At 43.5% G+C, this 14,386-nt stretch overlaps 1 pseudogene; it reads right to left on the reverse strand.

Annotated features, from left to right (window-relative positions):
* Nucleotides 1–311: 311 nt before the first annotated feature.
* LOC143686733 (double-stranded RNA-binding protein Staufen homolog 2-like) lies at nt 312–13,561 on the reverse strand (annotated as a pseudogene).
* Nucleotides 13,562–14,386: the final 825 nt, after the last annotated feature.

Genomic DNA, 14,386 nt, shown 5'->3' on the forward strand with positions numbered 1-14,386 from the left:
TAAGGGAGCTAAAAGCTAGTTTTAGACTATGCAATTAAATAGAATTGCTGGTACCATCTAATGCAAGTGCTACTCTAGATAGCCAAAACATGATCTAGTAAATCAAATCCACGTTTTTATGCCTCAAACAAGTAGGAAGCATTTCATTATTGTTCTAATAACATGCTTAGTAAAATTTTCAGGTAACAGACTTCTAGGATTCTGTACCTTAATGCTGTATCTGACGGCTTACTGGCAATGGAATGTCAAATACAAAATCTAATATTAAAGTTGTCTTTGGAAAAAAAAAATAAAACCTAATGTGAAAAGGAGAAGAAACTATGTACTAACACCAAATGCCTGAAAGCAGAATTTCTGTTTGTGGAAGACAGAGTGATACACCCAATCGAGATCAATTAGAAGACAGAACAGAACAGGGAATGAAAATGGTAAAGAAAAGAAGAAAAATAAAAAGGAGGTGAAGGAAAAGGAAAATGGATGAGACCCAGGCAGCAAAGGAATTATTGGATAGCCTGAAAATAAGAGAAAATGAGGCATGTGTGTGACTCCCTTCTTTCTGTCCTCTGTGTTCCTATAATTTACAATGTAAGTGGTTTGTAGACCACACTAGAAGGCAAAAATGAACCTTCTGATGGATAGAGAGGAAGGAGTTGGGGCTGAGAGGCTTTGTTTTTTGTTTTGCTTTTAATTCATACCTGAAAGCCTTGAATCCTTGCTAAATATTCCAGCTGTTTTGAAGGCTGTACTGGAGAACAAGGGGGAGTAGGAGAGCTTCCTTTTAAACCTATGGCTTCAGCTGTAGGAGAGGTTCCATTCATAAGGAGTTCCCTGGCAATTGTAGCCGAACTATTTGATGTGGGAGATATACTGAAGAAAGAGCTCGAAGGCTGGTTCATATCTTTGGGTGACAAATAGCCTAGAGTAGTGCCAGAGATTACTTTGTGGCGGCTGGCTTCCATTTCTTGATAAACATCAGGAGACAAATGAAGAATTCCTTTGGGAGTGTTATTTGTTGGTTCAGGAAACCCAGCCTTTGGACCACTCCATCCTTTGTTTTCCCCTGTCTTGTCAATTTGCTCTTGAAGATTAGTGGATGCTTTGTAACCAAGTTGTAACAGCATTGCTTCTGCGGCATTTTTTTTGGCTTTTTATTAGGTCCTGTTGCAGTGGCAACTTCACTGCCTACTTTGACCTCTGATTGTACATGCCCCAAAAGTTGTAATTAGCTCTATAACTGGGGAATGGCTTTGGGTCTAATGGCCTGTAGATGGCAGGCTCTCCCCTTTTCATAGCAAGCCCATTCAGTTCCACAGTTGGAGTTATACTGCCTGGATTATTATTCACATTACTTTTGGGTGGTTTCTGAACTGGTTTGGGAAGCGTAGATTCAGACAAAGCTTTATTAACAACAGCTTGTTGGGCCTTCTTTATACTGCTCCCTTCTGATTCCCATGTCTGGTCACCAAGACTCAGTTGCACTGAGAACATCTGATTTATCTGAAGCATGTTAAGACTTTATTGACCAAATTGTTGTATCCCTCACGGCTCCAAAAACTTTCCCGGGCTCTCTAGCTGGCCCCCTCGGCTCTGCACGTGCCGCGCGACCATCCCGCGTCTGCTCCGGCCGCCGCTGTGCCAGAAAACATTTTTGTTAACAGTTTCCTGAACCCATGAGCTTTTCCTTATTTCCCAAAATAGATTCCAGGGATGGTCTGCTTGATAACTATGGCAGTCATGAGAATACTTCTTTGCAGAGTGCAACTACACAGACCACCATCAGTTAAGGACTCAGTTGCTGAGCTTTGAAATCCATTACCATGTTTATGCTGAGGCCACACCTCTCAGGGATTGGTCCCTACTGATCACAGAGCAAGGCAGAGATACCTACGCAATCTCATTCCTGGATATTTGGGACTCCTTTGAGGTAATTGCTTCATGGACCCCCTGACAGTCTTCTTGATCCTTCTTCAGACTGCACAGTGGCCTAGAATGCCTCTGCCCAACTCTTTCCTCTCAATCTCAGATGATTGTTGCATTTTGATGGCTCTTTCAGCCTTTCCTGGTTCCCTCCAATTCTTCTCTAACACAGGCACTTCCCCTAGCATAACCTTTGTACATTTAATTTTGTCTTGGTGTCTGCTCTTTGGAGGACCCAAATGGTACCAGGAGTGGCACAAGAAAACAGGTGGTCAAATGGGATTGAGGACTGGCTCATCCTTTATATGACAGGTGAGGAAGACTTTGCCTTTATTGGTAATTAGGGCATGGAGAATCCCTAGTACAAGAAATTGGCTCAGTTACTCTGGTGAACTGGGAAAATATTCCAGTGGAAGGGAATTCTGTGACAGGTGTAATAATGCAGGCATTGAGAAATATGGAAAGAATGGCAACTCATATCACTGTGATCTGGAGTATGGCTATACTGTCTTCAGCAGAGAATTACATGCCACTAAAACAAGTCTTGGCTTGTTACCAGGCCATGGCATTGATGGAACACTTGACTATCAAGTGACATTGGATCCAAATGACCATTCATCCGTATGCACTCCCCATTATTTGTTTGGGCTCTTCCCAGCCTGCCAAAGGAAGCTGGACAGGCTCAGCCACTGTCCATCATAAGGTGGAAATGGTACATCTGGGATGGCACCAAGCAGTGCCAGAGGACATAGGTAAGGTGGTTTTGCAGATGCCTACTCCCCTATGTCAGCCCTCAGATTTGCACTAGTGTCCCTCCATCTATTCACACCTAAAGTCACATGGGGGTTTCTTTATGAACAGGTGAAAGAGTAGGAAAGAGGATAGGCTTGATTTACAGAGGCTCAGTACATGGGCCCATGCTGAAATGGACATCAGCTGCTGCATTACGATTACTTTCAAGGGTGCCTTGAGAGACAGTGGTGAGGAAAATTTTTCCCATTGGGCAAAGCTGCAAGTAGTGCCCCAGGTCACCCATTTTGAGTAGAAATTGGAGTGACCTTAGGTGAGAATATAGATTCCTTGGCAGTGGCCAATGGCCTAGTCATGTGATGAGGGGACAAGAAGGAAAAGGAAGATTGGGGCCAAGGAAGTCTGAGTTAGAGGCATGTGGGTGGACACAGGGGATTGGGTACAAATTGTAAAGTTTGTTTTTTAATACATTAATACCCACCAGAAGGCAAATTCCACAGAAGAGACACTGAAGAATGAAGTAGACAAAACTCAGTTAACAATATTCAGGCTTCATTATCAGCCAGACTGGAATTGAGATGAAGTGTGCAAGAAAAAGATGGCAGAAGTGACCGAAATTAGGGCTATAAATATGAGCACAACTGCATAGCACACAGATGCACACCCATATCACTCTAATCACTCTAGCTACTGCTGTCTCTAACAGTTCATCCTGTCATGTCAGAGCTGACTACATCAGCCCCTTCCATCTTTGAAATGCCAGTGGTTTATCCTCACAAGGATATGTATCTATTCCAGGCAAGAGTTTGCCCTTCTTGCAGAGTCTCAACCAGTATCACCATCTGGGTCCTTACAGATTGCTTCATTCACAGATGTGGAACCACATACAGCATACCATCCAAATAGGGAATCCACTTTACAGTGAGGGAAGTAGGAGACCCCTGGTTGTATCGTGTATCAAATCACCCAGAGGTAGCCAGTCTCATAGTGATTAACTGGCCTTCAGCTGTACTACCAGCTTGGATAAAACACTCTGAATGGCTAAGACAGCCCCTTTGGGAAACAGTGTATAAACTCATAGACATCTTGATGGCATTATGTCTCCAGCAGAAAGAATGCATAGGTCTGGGAACCTAAGGATAGGTACATGAGTGGCCCCACGCATCATAACTCAGAGTAACCCACTGGGGGATCTGGTGCTTCCATTCTCCACAATTCTGGATTTTGTGAGGTTGGAGGCCCTGGTCCCCAAAGAGGACACACAAAAAAGAGGACACTTAACAAACTGCAGCTGCTGCCAGAGCACTTGGGCCTCCTTGCACTCAGAGACCAGTCAATGGAAAGGAGTCCTCACACTAGCAGGGGTAATTGCTCCTAATCACCAGTAGTCTGAGCTGCAATCATTCCATGTCTTCAGGGAGGAACATGTGTGGACCCAGGTGATACACTCCCTCGGCACAATGTAACTGTGAAGAAACAGGTGTACAAACCCTGACTGAGAAGGATAGGAGTACAGATGAACTTCAGGACCAAAGGTTACCATCACACCACCAGGTAAGTCACCAAAAACTTCCATGTTGATAACTGAGTGTGAGATTTATAATGTATAATGGAGAGTGAGAGGATGTGAACGTTTCAGCTTAAGACCAACTTCAGTGACCAGGTGTGTAGCTAATCCAACATCCCCCCAGAAGCAGGACCCATGGGAGCCATGGATCTCTGAAACAATGTGAGGGAGAACTGCATAACACAGGCGTGGGTGTGATGGCCACAAGAATACACCTTGTAGACCTCCAAGTGCAGGAAACATAACTGACTGAGGTAATGAAACTCCATCGCTGAGTATGTGCAAGGCCACGCAGTCTGCTCCTTACCAATAATGACTGGACATAGTGGGTATAAGGCAGACCTGTTCTTAGGAGACATGAGACTCCTCTGATAGCTGACTGGCTCAAGGACTTCCTGATGGCTTTGCCTAACCTTTAGACTGCTTGGAGCCTATATCGTGTCTATCCAAACTTCTTTCCCTCTTTTCTTCAAAGTCAAACTTGCTTTGTAGTCTGACCGTCTATCCTGATTCTCTCATTTTCTGTCACAAAGGGTATTTTTCCTAGTGACATCCTTCATGGCTAATTTTGTCTTGGTGTCTGCCTCTCAGAATATTTGGACAAATGCAGTAACCAAACTTCTTCTATCATCCTTTATTCCCATCCATTTAAGTTGGGGCCACTTTCATTCCTGTGAACCCTGCAAGCCCTTCATCAAAGCTTTACCATGGCATATCATTCTCTTCAGTTTGTTCTGAATTGCCTTTCCCAGGTTGCGTTGACTTGAACCTGATGCAGCCATCAGTCTTCTGACAAAATCCAGGCCCCTGGTTACCTTCGGTCACACTAAAATTCTGACCCTCACTTGTCCCCGTGCTGAAGTTTTGACATACTTCCTAGGCCCTCCACCTGAAGGCTCTCTGATCCCTTCTATGGAGTATTGGGCTGCCACTTCTATTTCTATGCCTCTTGGTGTACCTTTGAGAGTCTTGGCCAATGTTTAGGACAAATGTCCATGTTGTTGGTTTCCAAGCTGTGTCCCTGCAACTAGTGTTCTGATTATAGATCTGCTGAATTTGTGCCTCCATGAAGTTTCAACAGGACAAGGATTATATAAACATGTTTCCATTCTACTTTTGAGTTTTCTCAAAATAGAAAAATGAGCTGCTGGGCCTGTCTCCTGCAACCACCCGGCTCTGCAACCACCTTATAGCTTTTGCCTAGACCCCTCCCCCTCTTCTACTGTGTGACAGTGTTTCAGTCTGTTTCCATTCCACAACCCAGGAGAGATATTAGGTATAATGAAGGCCTGACCAGACCATCAACAGGGAACAAACAGCACCAGATACTAATTCTCAGTGGCAGGGTCCCCTCCCTGAAGGATGGATAAATAGGACCCTCAAACAGCACAGATTTATCTCTCTTCTCCAACTCAAAGTGGAGCATGCAGAGCTACTATGGACCCCAATGAGAGCAGTTTTAGCCATCCTGGCAAACCAGCCAGGATGGGATCTCTTCTTGTGTTCCCTTGGACCCTTTGTACTATATAAGCAATAAGGCAGTCATTGCTGAGAGCTTCCTTTGTACTATATAAGCAATAAGGCAGTCACTTGCTGAGAGTGTCTGTGGCACCCTGAGCCTATGTTCCCATGGTGCACCATGTAGCAGCTTGCTCCACATGAGCTTTTGCTAAAATTTTTCTGACATTTTTTTTACGACATCTTGAGGAATTAGCAGCAAGATAAGACTTGGATGTGAAATGGCTGAGAGCTTAAATTTCTGAAATTAGTAACAGAAAGAAGTCCAAATATCTGAGCAGTGGAAGAAATATGTAAGGACTAAACTCAAGACTCTTCGATATACAAAATGTGGCTTTTGAACTAAAATATAACAACACAGAAAAGCTGAACATGAGTAAACAAAGACAGACCAGACACACAAATAAAGTTGCTGCAGCTATAAACCGTTTCTTATATTCTTCAAATTCTTATTGGTATGACATTTTTGCAGAATGACAGACAAATCCTCAGGGCACAGCTTGAAGGACAATCAGAAATTGCACATGTCACAGAACTAAAAGAAGCGGGGGAAGTGCCCTACCAGAAATCAAGACTTATAACAAGGCTATGATGATGAAAAGAGAAGTACTGACACAGGGATAACAATAAAGGAACAGAGTCAAACCCAATGACATATCCACAATGTTTGTGGCAATGGGAAAGGATGTACTCTTCAATAAATGATATTCATACAAGTAGTATCCCATAGGAAAAATAAATTAAAATTATATCCCTGCCTCCTACTGTGAGCAAAAATAGATTTCAAGTGAGTTGAAGACATAAATATTTAAAAGCCTATAATTATAAGAAAATAATGTATGAAAGGTACAGTAAATAAGGGAAAAGATTGTTTAATTTGACTCCATAAAAAAAATTGATTTGAAAATCCTGTACAAGACTAAACAAAGTGAAAACAAGCTTCAGAATGAAAAGTATTTGCAACATATATATACAATATATAAGGGATACAAAAAAATGAAGAAAAAGACAAATTACTAAGAAGAAATGGAAATTAAGAATGCTGTTGCAGTGGAGAGAGTGCCAAGATGGTGGCTTAGTGAAGTGTGGGATTTAGTTGATCCTCCACAACAGCTACTAAATAGCCAAGAACAGTACAGAACAGCTCCTGGGGCCACGTCAGTGACTGGACATACAACGTACCTCAGTCTGGACCAGCTGGACTAGCTGCGAGCCCCACCAGAACCATGAGTTCCCCAAGCCATGGTGGCCGGCACTGCTCCCCCACAGGCTGCTTCCCAGAGGGGACAGGAAAGAGACTTTACCAGCAGCAGGGACTGAGCCAAACCAAAAGCCAATTGTGGAATTAATTAACAAATTCTGACTACTAAAAATAGGCCCCCAGCTCAGGTGAACCTGGTCAAAGTGGTGGTCGCTCATTTTTGCCCCAGCACCAAGGGGGCAGAGCTGACAGAAAAAGGAAAAAAGAAGAAGAAAACAGAGGTTTTTGTGGTTATGTTTCTACAAAGTCTTGACTGCCTTTGGATACAGTGGCAGGGCTCCTCAGGCTGCAACTGCCCCAGGCATAGGCACAAACAAGCTCATTTGAGGGCTTGTCTGGAGCCTGTGCCATCCCCAGGGGAGGGGTGAAGCCCAACTCAGGTGCATTCCCTCCCTCAAGGAATTCAGACACCAGGGCTTGGTAATTTGAAGCCATTAAAACCAGCCTACAACCTCTCCTCTGTCTCCACCATGACTCCAGCCAAAGTTAAAGGCACTGCATCATCTTATGCTGGTGGGACCTGCAGGCAGACAAGCACCACTACTGAGCAGGATAAGAAAAACAGAGCCCAGAGACTTCACAGGAAAGTCTGTCAACCTTCTGGGTCTCACCCTCAGGGAAAACCGATGCAGGTGAATCTTTCCTCCTCATAGGAGGCCAGTTTGGTCTGGGAAAATCCAGCTGGGGTCGATAATACCTATGTAGACCCTCCTCAAGGTGGGGGGAAAAAGGCACCAGGCAAGCAGGGCAAGAAACAAGAAAAAGGGAACTGAAAAATTCTCCTCTGTTAAACAAAACTTAAGCTAGAGGTCCAGTAAAAGCTGAACTGAATGTCAAAGAACAAATGCACAACAAATTCATCCAGCAAGAAAACCCTAGGTAAAAGAAGTGAAAGCAATCTCCAGAATAAACTAATTAAGGTAATTAAATATCTAGACGCCAGCAAAAAATAACAGATCACACTAGGAAAATTGAAGATATGGCCCAGTCAAAGGAACAAACCAACAATTCAAATGACATACAGGAGCTGAAACATTTAATTCAGAATATAAGGACAGACATGGAAAACCTCATCAAAAAATAATCAATGAATTGAGGGAGGATATAAAGAAGGCAAGAAATGAACAAAAAGAAGAAATCAAAAGTCTGAAAAAACAAATCACAGAACTTATGGGAATGAAAAGCACGGTAGAAGAGATGAAAAAAACAAGGGAAACCTAAATGGTAGATTTCGAGAGACAGAACATAGGATTTCTGAACTGGAGGATGAAAAATCTGAAATCTGGCAAGAAGCAAAAACTATAGGGGAAAATATGAGCAGGGACTCAGGGAACTGAAGGGCAATATGAAGCGCACGAATATACGCATTGCGGGTGTCCCAGAAGGAGAACAGAAGGGAAAAGGAAGAGAAAAACTAATGGAGGAAATTATCACTGAAAATTTCCCAACTCTTATGAAGGATTTAAAATTTCAAATCCAAGAAGTGCAGCATACCCCAAAGAGAATAGATCCAAATAGATGTATTCCAAGACATTTACTAATCAGAATGTCAGAGGTCAAAGAAAAAGAGAGAATCTTGAAAGCAGCAAGAGAAAAGCAATCAATCACGTACAAGGGAAGCCCAATAAGACTATGCGTAGATTTCTCAACAGAAACCATGGAGGCAAGAAGACAGTGGGATGATATATTTAAATTATTAAAAGAGAAAAACTGCCAACCAAGAATTCTATATCCAGCAAAATTGTCCTTCCAAAATGAGGGAGAAATTAAAACATTTTCAGACAAAAAATCACTGAGAGAATTCGTGACCAAGAGACCAGCTCTGCAAGAAATACTAAAGGGAGCACTAGAGACAGATACAAAGGCAGAAGAGAGAGGTGTGGAGAAGAGTGTAGAAAGGAAGACCATGAGTAAAGGTAAAAAGAAGGAAAATTAGAAGGACATATAAAAGCCAAAAGGCAAAAAGCCCGGGCAGTAAGAATACTGATGTTGATGGATTAAGCTTCCCAATTGGGGGACATGGACTGGCAAAATGGATTAAAAAACAGGACCCATCTATTTGCTGTCTCTACTCAAAGGACATGAGGACAAGGACACAAACGGCCATTTGCACACCAATGTTTATAGCAGCATTATTTACAATTACCAAGAGATGGAAACAGCCAAAAAGTCCATCAACAGACAGGTGGCAAAACAAACTGTGGTATATACATACGATGGAATATTATGCAGCTGTAAGTCAGACTACAGTTATGAAGTATGTAACAACATGGATGGATCTTAAGGACATTATGCTGAGTGAGATTAGCCAGAAACAAAAGGACAAATACTGTATGATCTCACTGATATGAACTGACATTAGTGAATAAACTTGTAGAATTTCGTTGGTAACAGAGACCATCAGGAGATAGAAATAGGGTAAGATATTGGGTAACTGGAGCTGAAGGGATACAGATTGTGCAACAGGACTGAATGTAAAATCTCAGAAATGGACAGCACAATGCTACCTAACTGTAATACAATTATGTTAAAACACTGAATGAAGCTGAATGTGAGAATGATAGAGGGAGAAGGGCTGGGGGCACAAATGAAATCAGAAAGAAAGGTAGATGACAAAGATTGAGATGGTATAATCTAGGATTGCCTAGAGTGTATAATGACAGTGACTAAATGTACAAATTTAAAAAAGGTTTTTGCATGAGGAAGAATAAAGGGATGTCATTACCACAGGGTGCTGAAAATAGATGGTAATTAATATTTTAAAATTTCAACTTCTGTGTGAGACTAAAGCAAAAATGTTTATTTGGTACAAAATTTATATTTTGACTAGTGCATTTCCTAATATAACTGATGTAGATAGCTTGGTTGAACAACATAATGGAACCTTGGGTAAGACATGAGATTTTGTTGTTTTGTCCAGAGTGATGCCCCAATGAATCCCAGAGTGATTTGATCAGTGAGCAGAAAAGTATTTGCAAAATCCCCTTTGGAGAATGGTGAGGACGGGGGAAAATTCAACTTCCCCAAGTTGAATTCTTGATATTCTCACAAGCAGTGTGGACAACCAAAGCTATAGGCTGAGCCCCCACTCTTGGGGTTTGTTCATATGAAACTTAACCTCACAAAGGATAGGTCAAGCCTACTTAAAATTAGGCCTAAAAGTCACGCCCAAGAGAACCTCTTTCATTGCTCAGATGTGGCCTCTCTCTCCAGCCAACACAACAAGCAAACTCGCCACCCTCCCCCTGTCCACGTGGGACATGACTCCCAGGGGTGTGGACCTTCCTGGCAATGTGGGACAGAAATCCGAGAATGAACTCAGACTCAGCATCAAGGGATTGAGAAAAACCCTAGAATGAGCTGAGACCCAGCATCGAGGGATTGAGAAAATCCTCTTGACCAAAAGGGCGAAGAGTGAAATGAGACAAAGTGTCAATGGCTGAGAGATTCCAAACAGAGTCAAGAAGTTATCCTGGAGGTTATTCTTATGCATTAAGTAGATATCACCTTGTTATCTAAGGAGAAATGGAGAGGCTGGAGGGAACTGCCTGAAAATGTAGAGCTGTGTTCCAGTAGCCATGTTTCTTGATTATGGTTGTATAATGGTGTAGCTTTCACAGTGTGACTGTGTGATTGTGAAGACCTTGTGTCTTATGCTCCTTTTATCTACCTTGTCAAGAGATGAGTAGAACATATGGAATAAAAATAAATAATAATGGGGGAACAAATGTTAAAATAAATTTAGTTTGAAATGCTAGTGATCAATGAAAGGGAGGAGTAAGGGGTATGGTGTATATGGTTTTTTTTCTTTCATTTCATTTTTTCTGTTGTCTTTTTGTTTCTTTTTCTGAATACTGCAAATGTTCTAAGAAATTATCACAATAATGAATATGCAAATATGTGATGATATTATTACTGATTATATATGTAGAATGAAATGATTATGTTAAGAATGTCTCCGTTAGTTTGTTATATATTTTTTTTAATTAAAAAAATTAAGAAAAAAGAAAAAAGTGACAAAGGATATGAACTAGTAAATCATTAATCTAATGTCCAATAAGCACTGAAAATATTTTCATTATTATTAAGAATTTGAGAAAGTTAAAACAGTTTTGTAGGCTGTCTTTCCCCAGAGATTGCAGGAAATATAAAATACTTTGTAATATAAAATACTATTGAAAGCAGGAGGAAACATGAAGACAGTGCAACCAGTCACCCTAGAAATCCATTTGGCAGTCCATGGTACAGCTGAAACCCTGCAGACTTCTCACTCAGGAATCCTATTTCTAGGTATGTATCCTGTAGAAATGCTTCCTAAAACATACAAGGAGAAACACAAGAATGTTATGGCATGCCTATGTATAAGACAAGGGAAACGATTCCATTATCAGAATACTGGAAAAGTAAATTGGAGTCACAGGGACTGAAAGGAATGAATCACATCATTGTTAGGCCTGGAGCACAGGACCCCTTCCTCACAGGACATAACCTACTCCTGGCAAATATTTCAGAAAGCCTCTCCCACCCCAAACCACGCCAGCCAACCTTCACCCTCCATTAGCTGCCCTCTTGCCATAACCGCCATCACTCAGCCTCCACTCCCTGGTAAACGCATTCTTGTGTAAACTCCCCTTACACACTGTCTGCCCTCCAGCATTTCATAACTTTGCGTGCTTAAGATAGTATTTAAATTTTAAACTTTGCCAGTGGAAAGCTGCCAACTCCTAACTTAGCCCCCTATTTCTGAACGCTAGCCAACAGTGACCTGTCTAACCCTGCTTCCCAGTTCTCTAACCCTAAGCCTTAAAAACCATATCCCCTGCCATCTTGGGGCAGCAGTTCCCTCCCCCTCCAAACGCTGCCCAGGCAGCTCTGTTTTCCCTGAAATAAAGCCTTTGCCTGAACTCCTCTGTTCCCCACCTTGTTCCTGGTGAGTGTGCCTTCAAGAACAAAATGAACAAAAATGGAAAGAGTAGAATTTTTTTTTCTTTATTTTTGCATGGGCAGGCACCAGGAATCGAAGCCAGGTCTCTGGCATGGCAGGCGAGAATTCTGCCTGTTGAGCCACTGTGGCCTACCTACTAAGTATAGATTTTTAAAAGACAAAAAAACTAAGGTTTAAAAAAGTGGGCTGAAAGGATATTGGTCAGAATAGGGGTTGCCTCTGGGGAAGCAAATGGGACCTTACCAGAATTGTTTTACTCTTAAAAAAGCAAACCAAGTCAAAATCCAAAGGCTTGAAAGAAATGTGGCATAGTGGGAACTGAATCTCATTTACTGTCACTCGGTCTGTTTGTTCACTGAGTCTCAGTATTTTCTTCTATTTTAAAATATTCTTTAAGTACTTTTTAAATTGTAATATTAAAACCCACAAAGCCATGAGACAAATAAAAAGATTTCAGACCTTGTAAAAAGGCCTCAGAACCAAACATGTAGCTGCTTGGCTGGGGGAGGGCAGCCTCAGGGCGGAGGCGAGGGTGAGTGAAAGGGGGTAAAGCATCACTGGGGCACGCAGTTTGGGAAACCTGGCTGCTTGAGGCAAGTGCAGGGGCAGCAACTGCTAGGGACGGGGGGCAAACGGGTAGGGGGATTATTAAGATGGGGCTACCCGTGCGCGTTGAATGTTGCCAGGACAACCGGCGCGTGTGCGTGTGTCCGTCCCTGACCGGACGCCCGGTGAGGAGGGGCTGTCCTGGAAACCCCCAGAACAGGGAAGAGTCCGGTACGGAAACCCTGGGGGTGGCTGGTGCCAGAATACAACGAACCCTGGACCTGCGACCTCATCACAGTTACCGGGTACCGGAGGGGGCTCCCGCCCGGCGGGCCCAAATTTTCCTGAGCGTCAGAGGGGAGCGACCGCCCGACCAGGCCCCGCACGCTCTGGCAGTAGGAATCCGGTCGGAAGTGACGTAACATAGGCCCCCCCCCCGTCCTGGCAGGAACCATCCGAGCCGCGCTAGGCCGCGGGAGGACTCGGAATCTCGGTGGTTGGCCTTGTGCGCTCTCAGTAGGTCCCTCGAGGAACCATAAATGGCAATGCCGTAAATTGGGAACGCTACCACCAGGTGGCAGTCTAGCCATAACCCCGAGACCCCAGAACAGAGACAAGGGAGGCTTTGGTGGCCAGCTTGAAGATGTACAGGTTACAGTAATTCTTCTTCGGGGAAAATCTCCCCTTTACGAGCAGGTGATGGCACAGGAATAGCCTTTTTCACTACCGTCCAGGGGGCCAGAGGAATAAGTCTGAGCAACCAAGACATCGACACACAAGACAAAAGTAGTGTGGATGAGCTGAACGGATAGAAAAAAAAAAAATTAGTGCTGATCACCCTCGGAATATGTGGGTGAACTTATCCGTATTTTCCAAAAGGTGAAAATCCATGTTTTATATAGGTCCTGGAGCTTACAAAATTATGAAAACATATTAAGCACACACAGGGTTGGCACGGACCTCAAGCTCCTTAGCCACTCAATGTATTCATGAGTTAGAATGACCATGAGCTTTTCACCTATGTAAACTCACCTTTTCTTGGATTTTGCCTCCACATGCATACTGTATGCTGCATCTGTCCTGCACTCACTGGGGCGACTCCTGGCTGCTTCAGATGCTCCTGGAGCAAGCCCTCCCTGATGAGTGTCCCTTGGCCCAAGTCCCTAGCCCCACTTTGCCCAGATCAATGGCAGCTGTGTCAGGTAACTGTTGAGAGCTTTCAACACTTTCTGCATATGTCTCGCCTGCCTTCAGTTTCAAACTCAAATGATGGGGCCAGCCCTGGTGAGGATCAGTTTCAGCCCCCTTGGGTATCTGCCAGGGATTGGGGAGAGCCTAGGCGCAGGTGAGGAGCCCAACAGCAGAATGGTGAGGACAGGGCCAGAACAACTGTGTAAGGTTTGGACCATTCTTGGAAAATGAGAGCAAAGAGCCAACCTGGTACCACAGCAAGGCCTTGTTCACCTGTGCCTGTGACTGAATATCCCATCAAATTCCAGATGTTCACATGCATAGGGATCAGGCCAGCGCTCTGGTCCAGGCACAGGGACCCTGCCAGAAAGAGCCTCTCCAGCCTGCCTGTCCTCACAGGCTGGCTTCCAGGAGGACCTGGTAAGTGGCTCCTGCTTTTCTTCTGTTGACGCCTCACTACTCATTTCCAGAGTCCCATAATGCTCAGGAAGGTCCTGTGAGGCCAGTGAAACCCGAGGACAGATGCCCCATGCAGAGACTACTCAGGGTGACCCCACCTGCAACTGTGGCAGAATCTGTGGTTTGGTGGATGCAGGCAATCCTCCCTTTTCCATTCAACAAAGCAGTCAGGCAATTCCAGCATGTTTGAGAGAACAAGTAACCATAGGTACCAACTTAAATTTCATCTTCA

This window comes from Tamandua tetradactyla, chromosome 6, assembly GCF_023851605.1.
Source record: "Tamandua tetradactyla isolate mTamTet1 chromosome 6, mTamTet1.pri, whole genome shotgun sequence".
Taxonomy (NCBI): Eukaryota; Metazoa; Chordata; class Mammalia; order Pilosa; family Myrmecophagidae; genus Tamandua; species Tamandua tetradactyla.